The following is a 15,144-nucleotide window of genomic DNA, read 5'->3' as shown; positions in this document are numbered from 1 at the left end:
TCTAATTATTATCTAATTATCTAATTATCTATTACTTTTTGTCAACGTCAGCAATCCCATCCATCCTTACAAAGCAGGTGATAGATCTCTAATGTAAAGCTCATTTGATTAACCTCACTTTCTAGGCATTATGATTGTCGAATACCAACAACTAACCAGAGGCAATTAACCATTACATCTCACTTTAATGTCATGAGTGCAATTTTCACAAATCTGGTATTTGATCATGTAGTTATCATAAGTGAATTTTCAACTTACCAAGAGACAAACCTGAAGAAAGGTCCGAGCTCAGTCTCTCAGGATGATGATGTCAGGGTGAAGACGAGAACCTTCTCAACCTTCCCCTCTTATGGACGAGGCACCATCCAAACCACAACAAAGACTACATATCCCACCTCTTAGGTATGACACCATTCAATGACCTGTGGTAGTGCTGTGGCCCAAGATGAAACCTTAAAGTGATCATTTAGGTTCCTATGATATCTAGTGTAAAGCTATACCAAACATAGAGGCAGGGTATGTCAATATTCAAGAAATTAAGTTTGACAAATGATTTAAAAGTCAGAGACACTGCCAACCCGCAACAAGATTTATTTGTCTATAGATCAAGTATTGATTTTCATACACAACATGCATTTTATGTGTCTAATGATTAGACATGTTGTAATTTCTTTGTCAATAGTTACTTTCTAATTGTTCCATCAATTGTTTTGTTTTTAACAGCAGACTTTGCTTCACATGTTATTGTGAAGATTACAAACAATGTCTGACCTACTTTTTCCGAAAGAATATGTCAACAGTGTTGGTCCTTCTAAGTGTAAATGATTTACTAAACTATCTTGTCTTTGTTGACAAAAACAGATTTTTGTTCAAAAATGAAATCCTCATAAAGTTCATCAACAAATAATTATTTAGTAAGGATTATCTTTATTGAGCTACATTTTGTATTGTGCTATGCATAACATATGCATATTCACCAAGCATAAACCAGATGGAAAGTCATTCACAAGCACACAACTTATTTCTGCAATCATATCACCAATAATTAGAATCCCAGCACCATCAGTAAATAAAAAATAACTCATTTCAAAATGTATTCTCGAGTATACTGTAAATTGTTGTCAAAACAACTGGCTTTACATAGGACCACCAGTTGAACACCTCAAAGACCACAGTTCCTCAAAGAGACATCTCAAATCACTGCAAAAAAGATCTCCATCACCTCACATATCTGTGCATTTCAGAGACGTCATCAACATAATTTGGGACCTACACTCCTGGAAATTATTTAGTATTACATTCACTGAATAAATATAGATTTTTAAGATACAATTATTATGCACACTCATTCACACACTAGTGTAATATCATCTGTTTGATGCCTGTATTAGCTAGGCATAACTTTGTTGTCATGAGTTCAGTGACTGGAGTTCAGTTTTCTGTATGAAGGAGACCTTTCAGCATGAGATTGTGAGCATACATGACCAAAAAACCCAAATCCATTCTGGCATTGACTGCACAAGTCCAAACTAGAAAAGATAACACAAACAAGGGTCATGGTTAGCCTATAGTTTAAAATGGACTATGGACTACTAAATGTCTATCTGTCACCCCTTCCAAACACCATTTTAATCAGCACTGATCTGTGTACCTGCAGTTTATGGGGACAATAGCCTGTGGTCCTGTGTGAGATGCCCAGGGTGGAAATGGCATGACAGGCATAAACATCTGACTGTGGTACTAGCGAGCCACCTGCTGATGCTCCACGGGGCGCCACTTCGAAGGGTACCAGACTTTGCACAAAGATTCCCTGATGACCATGTTCATGGTGCAGAGCACAGGAAAAGTTATCAAGGTAAGCCTGAGAAAAAAAGAAAATAATCACAGGCATTTATTACAACGAATCAGTAGGATGACAAGATCACAATGCATTTAACAACATGTACGTCAAGGATAATCAGCGTGTGTGTGTGTGTGTGAGTAGTATCTGACCGTAGAACGTGAGAGAGGAGCTTTGCTTGGAGAGGGTCTATAACATGCCCCAGAAGAGATGTTCACCACTGCTCCCCGTTTCCTCTCTACCATGTCAAGTAGAACCAGGCGTGTCATCAGTGTGGTGACAGCAATGTGTGTTGGAGTACATACCACAACTGGTCTTCAGGCAGGCCAGTCAAGTTTGGTGAGTTGCCAAGGCAGTCACTCACACAGATAACCAGAAAGCCTATATTTTTGTCCCCTCAAGGCGTCTTTGACAGGCTTGCAACCTGTGTCGCTCTGACTGAAGTTAGCCACAAGCAGCATTGTATCCACTCCAGGAGTCTCAGAGATGGCCCTGGCTGTGTCACTGACACTGTACGTTACCATAAAGGACACCCCATTCACCAAAACAGTGGCCAAGTCGAGTGCTTTGCGTCAGTCGAGGAAGGAAATGCACCCTGACCAAGCTGTAGCAGTCCCGCACCTTTGCTGGCTGTACACAGAGCACCCACAACAGCTAGGGTTTCCACAAATGAAGTGCATGACCGAGCAATTTCTCTGTACAAAAGCTCAAAACTGTCAACATCAGCCATAGCAGTCACAGGTTGGTAATTAGCTAAACAGAAGCAAGCTATAAACAATGTTTTCTAATCTTAGCCAATCTGTACTACTTGGCTAAGGTTTTCCCGATTATATACTTTACTTGATACTTATAGCTTAAAGTTAAATTGTGCATAGTATTTTGTAATCTAGCTACACAGCAGTTCTGACAGGCGCAATATTGAGCTTGTTTACCAAAGATGGTCGTTTACCATGCTTAACGGGGTGGCTCTCCCATAGACACCAATGCAATAGCAGTTGGGTCTAGTGTACTTAATTCATTGACTTTCATTGTACCAGAAAAAAACTGTAAGTGTTGTGTCTCGCTTCCTCTTCTGTCTCTGGTTTGGCCACAGAGTTTCTAAACCCAGAGGCGCAACATTGCAAGCTTTGTGGGAATGCTTGTGATATAGACCAACAGACCAGGCCTGGGCTTCGGGTTTGAGAAGTCAATTTTATGTATTTATTTAATTTAACTAGTTAAGAACAAATTCTTATTTACAATGAAGGCCTATCGTGACCAAACCCTAACCCAGACAACGCTGGGCCAATTGTGTTCCGCCCTATGCGACCCCTAATCATGACCAGTTGTGATACAGGGCCACTAACCAGGGCCTGTAGTGACACCTCTAGCACCCAGATGCACCACTCTGGAGCCCAAATGAGAGTCTAACCTTATTCCATAGTTGTTCATTTTCTCGAAATCAAAAATTTGTGCCACTGTCTTAAGTAGTTAAACGTTATTACAACAACCTCATGAAAGTGACAAACAGATACGTTGTCATTTTCGTCACAAACAACCTTATATCAAAGGAGGGCCTTTGATTTGACGGCTTGCACATGGGCAGTTCGACGCGAGATGACCATTGGACCCGATGACGTGTTTCTACGTATGAGTTTAGCTAGCCAACGCCTTCATGGCCTCACCTACACGTACGGTAGGAGATTTCGATTAGAGATGCAGTTTAAGACTGGCCCTTTTTTTACCTGTCTTCATAACAGTTCTGTCTTTGATTTGGCTTTTGACAGACGTTCCTTTCCCGGAAAAGAGTGTAAACATGGGGGACCACGTGCCATCTAACGGACAGGGATTTAAAGGCACAGGAAAAAGCATATTGCATGAACACTTTGGTTTGAAATAACAGGAGTAGCTGGAATTTATTGTATATCATAATTGTCAGTTAACAAACAAAAAAATATGGTGTTTGTTTGCACCCCTTTTCCAAAGTACTGTTACATGGTTCCATGTTTCTGCAGGAGGTTGGAAATTGTTGCTAACTATACTGCATAACTATATTGGCGAAATGAGCAGTACGGTATGGAAGTCGTACACTGTTTATTACAATGTGATACATTTGCAATGGTTTTGCGAAAATGTTTAACCAAGGTCTGTCATGCAAAGGACTTTATCTCCTTACCTTCGTTGCTAGCAAGCTAACATTAGCTACCATGTCAACAAACATAACGTCAACTAGCTCCAGTAACGTTAAATGGCAAGACAATGCATGCCCAGGTTTTAATACAATGGCATCGCTTGTCTAGCTATATTTGTTATATTTCTATTTGTTTTCTTCTTAAAACTGCACTGTTGGTTAAGGGCTTGTAAGTAAATATTTCACTGTAAGGTCTACTACACCTGTTGTATTCGGCTCATGTGACAAATTCCATTTGATTCGATTTTAGTTGTTACATTAAAGTAGCACTGTAGCTAGCGAGCAAACTGAGTTGCCACTGGATAATCTCCATTCTGTGGATATTTCTGATGAGAAGAGTGAATCCACATTAGGACCATGTCTCAGATCTCAGCTGAGGATGAGTCTGAACTTCAGTCTGTTGAGGCAACTGCTAAAAAGCATCAAGACAGAATCTCAGGTGCATCTACCAATTGAATGTGCAGAGGAAATATTGCTTAATCTGGAGGAGATGGACAAGAACTTCCATAAGTATGCAGAATTTAATACCTTCTCATTTGCTACAATCAAATCTGTAGTAAATTATATCCATTGTTATCTAACGCTTGTTTAATATCCGTCTCTTTTTCAGTTATGAATTTGTTAAGTACCTGCGGCAGTATGTGGAAAGCTCTCTGGGAGCAGTTATCGAGGAGGAGACAGAGAGATGTAACAGAGGAGAGGGACACGCTGTTGGGTCCGGTCAGGACACCTTGGTTCATGCTGTTACAAGGAGGACTAGAGAATCTGGAGAGTATGTATGGTGTCTCTATAAAGCATTCTCAGTGAAGACTTCTCACAAGTGACTTTTGATTAACTTTATCCTTTACTATATTCCCAACATGGCTCGTCACTTACTTCACAGAATATGCCATTGCTTACAGGGAGTCTAAAGCCTATGTGCTTGTGTGCTTCACAATGAATACAATCTTGAAGCAGTAGCAGCAAGGTAAGAATCTGTTGTTCTGCCCCTGAGCAAGGCAGTTAACCCACTGTTCCCAGCACCAAAGATGTGGAAGTGGATTATTGCAGCCCCCCGCACTTCTCTGATTCAGATGGTTTGGGTTAAATGCAGAAGACACATTTCAGTTGAATGCATTCAGTTCTACAACTAACAAGGTATCCCCATTTCCCTTAGTGTAGACTAGATCTTTCATTGTATTTACCTGTCTCATTTACTTTGTGTAAAATTTCATCAGGTAACAATAATGTAAATTCCTGCGCCAAAGCCTGCAATCTTATCCTCCATCGGATACGTTTCGTGATAAGTGCTTAAATGTCCTTTTATCTACTCTACTTTGTTTCTGTGTTTATTAATACATGTGTATAGATGACCTAATGTATAATAACTGTTACCAATAATGTAGATCATGTAATGTACATGACGTGAAAGGAGCCACTGTACCATGTCTGACTATGTTTGTTGCTCTACCTGAATGGTCCACATTGTGGTAAAAAAATAAATCTGTAATATGTGTTGTAAATTATTGTATCATTGTGGAATGACACTTAAATACATTTCTAACCTCTAGAGTGTCATTTATAGATACAAGCAAATGATGCAGAACCTGAAGAACACAATGATGGTAGTTATTGAACCATTGATGAATACATTTGAAGAGGACCAACTGAGAAGGGAGGAGCTGCACAGGGAGAGCCAACATCATCAGTCAAACAGCCATTACACAGACAACTGAGCCGACAGTGATTCTTGCTTCAATCAGGTAATACCATGTTAAAGAAGTAGCCTACAAGTTACTCTTGCAAAGTGAGGATCCACCCAACTATCCATTGAATGGCTTTTTATACACTACCGGACCAGTATCATTATATCGTATAAACATATATTTTGTTGATCTGGATAAGTAATACTATTATACTTGTAAATCATTACATTATAGGCTTAAGTTGTTTGTGTTGCCTCTGAGTTGAGTTTGCAATCAGTGTAAGTTATGCTGTCTAATTATAACTCACGAGCACAAAAAAGTGAATGTACAGTAAATACACATTAACTACAGTTGCAAATGTTTCCTTAGGGTTATGTATTTATCAAACAATAGCAGCTGCAAGTACTTGCTGAAAGGTTGGACCATAGTAGGCCTAAAGAGTTAAAAGGATTTCAATATGATTTCTATTCTGTATAATTTGCTAGATTATTACTAGATTGGTAAGAATGTTATTAATTGCATCCAATGTTGTGTGGTCTCTGAGAGTGACAGTGGTGTGCAAGTGCACTGGGAGGACATGCAGGGTCTGTGTGGTGCATAGCCCTCGGATGTGCTGAGCTGTGGCAGTTGGAGCAGCCTGCGTAGGGATCTCTCAGCTGCCCTTGCTGACCCAGACCCTGACCTCAGTGTAAGTCACTGAAAAATGCTCACACAAAAGTTAGCACTTATGAGTGGAGATAACATGCTCTCAGCGAAATGCCTTTCTTATGTAACTTAGAAAGTAATATTAATGTACTACTCAAAGGAATGCAGTCATCCTGGTTTTGCTTATACAACAAAATGTTAAAAGGTAAAGAGCTAGACAGCTTAGTTTGGCAACTGAAGATGTCTGATAGATTAACTCAAAGTAAAGTAGGCCATCTTCATACGGTATTAAACATTGGCAACAACGCTTGTAGGCATTCTTAGAGTAGACATTTAAAATCTCTGTCTTTATACTAGGTCTTTAAAACCCCTTAGAGTCGATTTCCTCACCCCGCGGATATCGAATAAAAAAAAATCACCATAAAAATCTGTCTATTTAAGCTAAAGATATGTTTTTTTGCATTGGATCTACCGCATCCACCGATGTCGCACTTCCGCCGATGTCGCACCTGCGGTGAAAGGTTACAGAGCTAGGACGGTGTTTGTCAGACAATGAGACATCCTGAAAATCAGTCTTCTCACAAAATCGTCTGTAGCGTCCGAACAGTTTGGTTTACACGATAATATGGAAAGGTGAGACTCTCCCGAACAAATACATGTCGGTTGTTTTGCTCTAAGATGCCCACAGGCCTCACAAGACTTGTCTGACGGTCCCCCGGTAGCATTTTAAAAAATGGATGGAAGTATGTATGGAGACTGTTAAGTGCCAAAAATAAGGGTTTAAATACATGTAAAAAATGTTTCCTGATCTTTCTTATATCTCTCAGATATAGGACAGACACTTCAGAACAAACTTCCTTTTTTATTTAATTTTTGGGACTATCTGTTATTCCATGTAGTGAATCTGTTATTCAATGCGTTTGTATGGGCAAATAGCAGTAAGGCCGAATAAAATGTCCATCAAATACTTTTTAAAATAATATTTTTGATACTTCAAGGGGTCTTAAAATTCAAAATCAAATAGCAAAATGATCTTATGTATGACCTTCTTAAAGCAATTCCATAAACCTTAGTAAAACCCCTTACCCCAGCTTAGACAGGGCTTAGAATGTAATGGGCTAAATAGAATAGGATACTCTAATATGGGATTTCACCCCCTAGGGATTTTGTGTACTCTGTTTTGTAAACAACTTTCGTTTTTTTATTGGTCTGATGAACATTTGTCACACAGTGAAATTGCAAAAATTCCCACCTGCATGAGTCTTATAGTTTTGTTCATCCTCTATTCAGGATAAGGTAATGTGCTTTTTTATCAAAAACATTCTCTTCTTCACTGAATGTAACGAGAGATCTACAACAGTCTAGGTAATTCATTAGTTTTCTCCTATATGTTTCTGAAATGTCTTGTTTCTTTTTCTATTCAAAGTCTGATGTGGATAATGATGTGAATAATGTATATTTTGCCTTCTGACAAATAGATAAAAGTCTGGAGTCTGACTTCATGTACCTTAAACTGGGGCTCCCGAGTGGCGCAGTGGTCTAAGGCACTGCATCTGTGCTTGAGGCGTAAACAAGAATTTGTTCTTAACTGACTTGCCTAGTTAAATAAAGGTAAAAAAATAAATAAACTGAGCCTCCTGACTGGATCGGTTGGAATGATGTAAACAGACCGGACATTACCCGTCTTCTAAAACAAGAATGCCCCGCCTGTAATGTGATACTTGCATGGCAGTTATACCCATATGAATATGATATAGTTTTTATTTACATTTATTTTACCACCAGATGAGACTAATGAATGATTTTCAGAAGGAAGTGACAATCTTTTTTATTCGCAACCCAGAAAAGTGAGATGTTCTATTTTACAGTATATTCCGTGATCAGCATTTGCAAAGTAATAGTTTAGTCTAAAATGTAATTTGGTATCTTCTTTGTCTCACTAGGTACATGGAGGAGATAATAGAGTACTTTCTCCCTCCTGTCCTTACACCCTGAACATGGCTTAGGCACACAAGTGTCAGAGAAAGCCTTGCACCTCATTGCCTTAGTGGATATCAAAGCCACCTGGTTTAATAAGTGGATGGTGAGCACAATATTACCTTGCTTCTCTAAACATTACAAGACACCAAACCCCCCCCCCCCCCCCCCCCCCCCCCGCCCATAAATGATGTCAGTCCTGCCTCTTCCAGCATGGTTACTACAGCAGGACCGTGGTCTACATGCTTCTGGAGATGAAGTACAAGTCTCTGGTGAGTGAGTGATAACTAATCTTAATGGTTCTGTTCTGTGGCAGTGAGAGTGGACTGGAAATGAGGGTGGTGGTGAGATTGATGATGAGCTGATGATTGACCACTCCAGGAATCTCAAGGGTCTGTCTCTGATTCTCCTCCTTCGTGATTAGAAATGAGTTCCCAGTTTGATTAATATTAATATTCCCTCCCTGCCTGTCTCCTGAGCCCAGATAGCTGTGTTATCGTCAGAGAGCAGGGAGTATTTCTCCGGAACGTGCCTTGTGTTATTTGGTGTAGAGTGAGGTTGCGTTCTTGACCTTGCATTGGATGAGCACAGATAAACTGACCCCATTGTCAGTGATTGCACAAAGGCTTTTTTGTCCCTTAAAAATTCGTAACATATTGTACAAATTGGAATACGTAACATCAAACACATTTTTTGTTTTATGTTTTGCAGGACGAAAGATATATACAAAATAGTTGACGTACACAACTGTACACAATTTTGAGCACTAGTTTTGGCTCGTTAGTGCTACTTTCAAAATTACTGGCTGAAATTATACAAAACCTTTGTAGTGTCAGCACTGCCCGTTGTGTGTTTGAATTGTTTTAGCATATGCTAAAAGATAGGTTTGTGAATAAATTGTATGAAAATACATCAGTATGCTATTTGTTACACATCAGTTTTACCTGATCAGATGTTAATTGGGTCTAGACAGCATTTTATATATTATGTTCCCACTGTTGAATTATAATCTTGTTTCTGTTCAGGCATTGCTAAAAGTACTCTACACTGCCAAAAAGCTGGAATACACTTATTTTGTTCACTCATTATGTGTGCTTGGAAGGCTTCTCATGTACATTAATGGGAGAAAGCTCTTTCCCATCAAAGTGGGGAAACGCAAAGGTATGAGCAGAAATAAAATGTTTTTTTAAACAGTTGTCTTATCGTTTTAGATAGTTCGACAGTTATTTCACAGAAGTTACGTAGACCCCATCCTTGAGGTACAGCTGTTGCAATCCATTATTCTAGGTTGCCAGCCTAACTGTCTGATCAATTTGTAATTTTCCTGTCTTACAGATCCAGTCAGTCTGACAGACCTGGTTGTCATTCTGATTGGCATCATGTACCAACACCCCAAGCCTCCTCACAGTGACTCGTTACATGCAGGTGTGGTTCACGTTGCCTCTCCCATCCCTTGACTCACTACAAAGCCTTCATTTACACATGCTGCCCAGCTTCCGATTAAGATTATTAATTAACTATGAAAGAAGGTGTAACGGATACTGTAGTATGTGTCTTAGTTTTTATGACAGCCCTTTATCTCGATATAGTGTTCTAGAGTACACCCACTTTAATTCTGTCAGACCTTTTGTCTAGACTCTAGAGAACACTGTGATACTCACTGAGATGAGACATAACAAAATCACTGAGATTCACTGGCGTGCCATAACCTTGTATTGAGCCATTAAACATTGTCTCAGTTGGTGACAGCAACGCCTCTTTTATTTCCCCTTCATTTTCTTGACCAACATTACACTATCTTTATTCCAGTCAAAAGATCAATAATAATGTACCTTCCCTGTCTCACAGGATATCCTTTGTCTGTGCTTCGTCACTAACTAGTTTACAGCTAAAAACAGCCATATCGTTTGTTATCTTTGTTCAGATAATGATAACTGTTACTTAGGAATTTACGCTGTAGAATTTATGCTGCAATTCTACACTGCAGAAACTGAACTGACCCATGTGGATGTGTGTCTAATCTGTTGATTGTATGTCAAGAGTTACATATGCACTGTATGAGTTGTCTGTGTCATTTTGTATTCATTCCGCAATGTGCCCAAAGCCATTTCAATTCAATTTGTGTGTCACAGGCCAAATTAAAGTCCCCAGAAACTGCACTCATATAGCAGACACTCTCGCAAGAATTGCCACCACAGAGTGAGGATTGTCGCTTTTCTTATATGAAAGAAATCTAGTTTCTGCCGAGAGTGAAGGGTAAGTTAAAACTGACTTTATACAGTACACAAGGTGTTTATTTATTATTATGAATATTACACTTTCAGTATACTAAGAAAGTATGTAGAAGTTCTTTCTCGTGTACTTGCAGAGCACAAATAGGATAATGGCTTGTTAAAGGTCAACTGCAACTCAATACCAAATAATTTCTGGGTAACAATTAAGTACCTTACTGTGATTCTTAGCAAGAGCAATTTCTCAAACAAGTGTTTTGATAGGACTGTCTGGGAGTGGTTTGAGTGTGGAGCAGAAAACTGAAATCTAGCTGTTATTGAAATGGATCACTAGCCACTTGAATAATGTTCCGTATCTAACATTACTCATCTCATATGTATCAACCGCACTCCACACTATTCTACGGTATCTTAGTCACTTTTTTTTTTCAATTTAAAGTTTTATTAAGTTTTCTTGTTTTTCAATCAACCAACAAAACACATTCCACATTCACAGATGTGACTTTAAAAATCTAACAAATATATAATAATAATAAAATAAAAATAGTTATATATATATATATATATATATATACATACACACAAAGAATAATTATTACAACATTTTAAATATAAAACTTGCAGCAGCACTATCAAGGTTCTTATTAGCTATTTCCAGCCTTAGGTGAGACAACGAGCAAATAATTTGTTTTTAGATTTTACAGCACCTTATACAGCATGCATCTGCTCATCTCCCTAATCACCCCATTCACTCTGTCCAATTTGAAATATAGTTGAGTAGTGGAGACCAGAGTCTATCAAACTTGGGCTGTCTCTTGTGGAGGTCATAAGTGAGCTTTTCAAGAGGGAGAAAGTCAACCATCTGGTCAATCCACATTTTAAAGGTATTAGAGGCCCACAATAAAATAATACATTTCTTAGCAAAGTATGTAATGGTCATAAGCAAATTTTCTCTGTCAGGATCAAGAACAAAGTCCTGCTGGGCATTAAGAAGATAGATACACGGTGTCATATCAAACTGTACATCTAGAATTTTCTGTGCAGCATTATGTATAGATTGACAAAATCTGTCAATCTCTCTACAGCTCCAAAATACATGCATATAGGTTCCACTTTCAGAAGTACATCTTTTACAGTTAGGAGAAATGTCTGTTTTCATTCTATGGATTCTCAAGGGAGTGTAATAAAATTTGTACAAAAATTTGTAATTAGATTCTTTCATTTTTACATTAGTAGAGGAGCAGTATACCCTGTCTCAAACCTCCCATAACTCATCAGTGATGGTCAGACCAAGGTCCTTTTCCCAGATTATTTTCAAAGGAGTAAAGGAGGAGTCTACAGATATAAGATATTTTGCCTTTAATGGATTGTGCTATGACAAGAAGGGTTTCAACTTCATTCAACTGAGTTCTAAACCCCCTCTTGGAAGTAAATGAGGAAATGACATGTCTAATTTGAATATATATATATTTTTTAAAATGGGATCTTGGCACATTGAATTCACTGCAGAGCTCTTGAAAGGATTTCAGTGTAGTGGTCTTCTGATGAAATAGGTCTGAAAAGGTCCTGATTCCTAGAGTATGCTAGAGTTTTGTCAAGTCTGGGTTGCCTACTATAGGCGAGTGAGAACATATTTGGGAGTAAATGCCCAGGTATTTCTTACAGTCCCTCCACGCTAGTAGGGTGCTGTAAATCAAAGGTTTTGGCTATGTTGCCCACTTCACTAAAGTAATTAATGAATATAATTGAGCTTAGTGGCAATGAAACACAGGATTGGGCTTCTATCTGAATCCAGGTTGACTCTTGTCTGTTTGTGATCCATGTTAACATGTTGCGGATTTGGGCAGACCAGTAGTACAATTGAAGGGAGGGAAGGGCAAGACCGCCCTTAGATTCAGGTTTCGATAGAGTGGAGAACTTGATCCTAGGTTTTTTATTGCCCCATATAAATTTGGTGATGCTTTGGTTAGTTGTTTTGAAAAAGGAAGCTGGGAGATAGCATGGGAGCATCTGAAATAAATAGTTCAGTCTAGGGAGGATGTTCATACGGATGACATTAATTCTTCCTACTAAGCTAATTGGGAGGGAGATCCAGGTTTGGAGATCGTTCTTGATTCGATAGTGGTCCAGGCGTGGAAGATAATTCTCCTTGAAAAGGCTATTCAGATCTGGTGTTATGAAGATCCCAAGTTATTGAAACCCCTGTGTCTTCATAGAGCTGGTGAGTGTAATATTGAGAGGGCAGACAGTGGATTTGTTAAAATTGATCTTATTACCTGAAAACGTGCCATACTGAGCAATTGTGTCTTTAATGGGAGGAAGGGATTTCTCAGGGCGAAATCTTGTGCTGCAGGCCGCCTGCAGAAACACCCATAATACTTGGATTGCTCCTTATCAACTCTGCCAGAGGCTCCGCCCCCAACAAGTAGTTCAGGGGGGACAGCGAGCAGCCTTGTTTTGTGCCCTGTCCCAAAGGGAATCTGTCAGAGTTCAGTCCGTTAGTAGTCACCATGGCCTTTGGATGAGAGTATAGGGACTTAATCCATTTAATAAAGTTTGGGCCCATGTTGAACTTTTCTAAGACTGAGAACAGAAAGCTCCACTCCATCCTGTCGAACGCCTTCTCAGCATCCAGTGAAGCCAGCAGGACAGGGGTCTTCTGTGCATTTACTTGATCAATAATATCAAAAAGACGGCAAATGTTATCAGAAGAGTATCTGTGTCTAATAAATCCATTTTGGTCCGCTTTTATTATTTTGGGAAGAAGAGTGTTGAGTGTTTTGGCGAGCAATTTGGTAATTATTTTCTAGTCGAAATCCAACAAGCTTATGGGCCGGAAGGAGGAGCAGGATAGAGGGTCCTTGTCTTTTTTGAGCAACACTGTAATGCGAGCTGTGTGCATTGAGTCTGGGAGAACTCCGTTTTTGCAAAAATCCTCCAGCATTGGCATGAAAATAGGGCTAAGCTGGGGCCAAAAAGCTTTGTGGAACTCTCTGGGGAATCCATCTGAGCCTGGGGACTTATTAGGTGGCATGGAGGTAATTGCCTCCAGGATCTCCTCAGGAGTGAAGGGGGAGTTGAGATCTTCTTGGTCGGTCTCTGATAGTTTAGGTAGCGAGATTCCCTCTAGGAAGGAGTGGAGTTCTGCCTCCGTGTGTTTTCTCTCAGAGGTATATAGTTTGCAGTAAAAATCATGAAAAGTGAAATTGATCTTTTTTGGGGTCATATGTGACCTCGTCCTCTGCTGTTTGGATAGCCAAAATTGTACGCTCTGACTTCTCTTTTTTTAATTGATAATCAAGCAATCTACTAGGCCTATTGCTATACTCATGGTATTTCTGTTTAGTAAAGAAAACATTTTTTTTAATCTCCCGAGTATAGTCCAAATTCAGTTTGGCTTTGGCTGCTTTAAGTTGACTCCAGGAGGTGCTGTCTGGGGATTGTTTATGTACTTTTTCACAGCGTTCCAGCTCCCTCTCAAGATCTAGCCTGTGTGCTTCCATTGCTTTTTTCTTAGAGGAAGCATATGTAATTAGATGACCTCTTAGTGTGGCTTTTATCAGCGTCCACATTGTGGCCAGAGAAACAGGAGAATCTTTGTTGTCTTGTGCGTAGTTGTCTATCCATGTAGTTACCAATGTATGGAACGCTTCGTTTGACAGCATGGAGGTGTTGAATTTCCAGCTCTTTGACCTCGGGATGTTTTTGCAGAGGTCAAAGCGGAGGTGGACAAAGGCGTGATCTGAAAGTGCTATGGGTCCGATTGTACACGTGGCTGAATTTATGAAACTCTTTGGGATAAAAATGTAATCTATACGAGAGTAGGTGTTATGGACATTAGAGTAGTATGTATAGTCCATAGATGAGCTGTTAGTCTCTCTCCAGATATCTATCAGTCCTATCTCTTTAGTAAGAGAGTTCAACATCTTTGCAGATCTAGGATTTGTGGTGGGGACTTGAGATGATTTGTCCAGGGTTGGGTTAAGGGTACAATTAAAATCTCCAGCCAGCACTCCAAAGGAAACACAATGCTCATTGAACAGGGTCATCATTTTCAACATTAAAGCAGGAGTATCTGTGTTAGGGGCGTATATGTTTAAGATAGTAATTGGTTGCCCATACAGTGACCCAGTTATCAAAATAAATCTCCCCTCCCGGATAAGATGTGTTTTTGTCAATTATGAATGGAACATTCTTATGGATAAGTATGGGTGTACCTCTACTGTTTGATTTGAAAGATGAGAAATACACCTGTCCCACCCAAGCTCTGTGGAGGTTGGCATGTTCGGCATCACAGAGGTGTGTCTCTTGTAATAGCGCGATGTCTGCTTTTTCCTTTTTTAGAGCGCATAGTATCTTTTTCCGTTTTATTGCATGACCTAGACCATGGCAGTTCCATGTCAATAGATTTAAGGTACTAGTCATCGTCATCGAACAGTAATCGAACTTTAGTGCAAATCATCTCTGGGTAAAGGTGGATAGTAGTTACAACTGCGTTCACATAAAAGGAAAATAAATGGTTTACATAAAATAACAATCTCTGAACACCCCAGCCGAGTTCCCAAACAACTCGACATATCCCGTTGGATTGGGGGG

At 39.4% G+C, this 15,144-nt stretch overlaps 3 pseudogenes; 2 read left to right on the top strand and 1 right to left on the bottom strand.

Annotated features, from left to right (window-relative positions):
- Nucleotides 1-907: 907 nt before the first annotated feature.
- LOC129817503 (inactive hydroxysteroid dehydrogenase-like protein 1) lies at nucleotides 908-3,296 on the bottom strand (annotated as a pseudogene).
- A 131-nt stretch (nucleotides 3,297-3,427) lies between these two features.
- On the top strand, nucleotides 3,428-9,774 carry LOC129817118 (protein broad-minded-like; annotated as a pseudogene).
- A 3,806-nt stretch (nucleotides 9,775-13,580) lies between these two features.
- The window catches only part of LOC129817117 (protein broad-minded-like), a 32,742-nt pseudogene continuing 31,178 nt past the window's right edge, over nucleotides 13,581-15,144 (top strand).

This window comes from Salvelinus fontinalis, chromosome 20, assembly GCF_029448725.1.
Source record: "Salvelinus fontinalis isolate EN_2023a chromosome 20, ASM2944872v1, whole genome shotgun sequence".
Classification (NCBI taxonomy): domain Eukaryota; kingdom Metazoa; phylum Chordata; class Actinopteri; order Salmoniformes; family Salmonidae; genus Salvelinus; species Salvelinus fontinalis.
The sequence above is the reverse complement of the archived record's forward strand: the minus strand, read 5'-3'. Positions and strand labels throughout refer to the sequence as shown.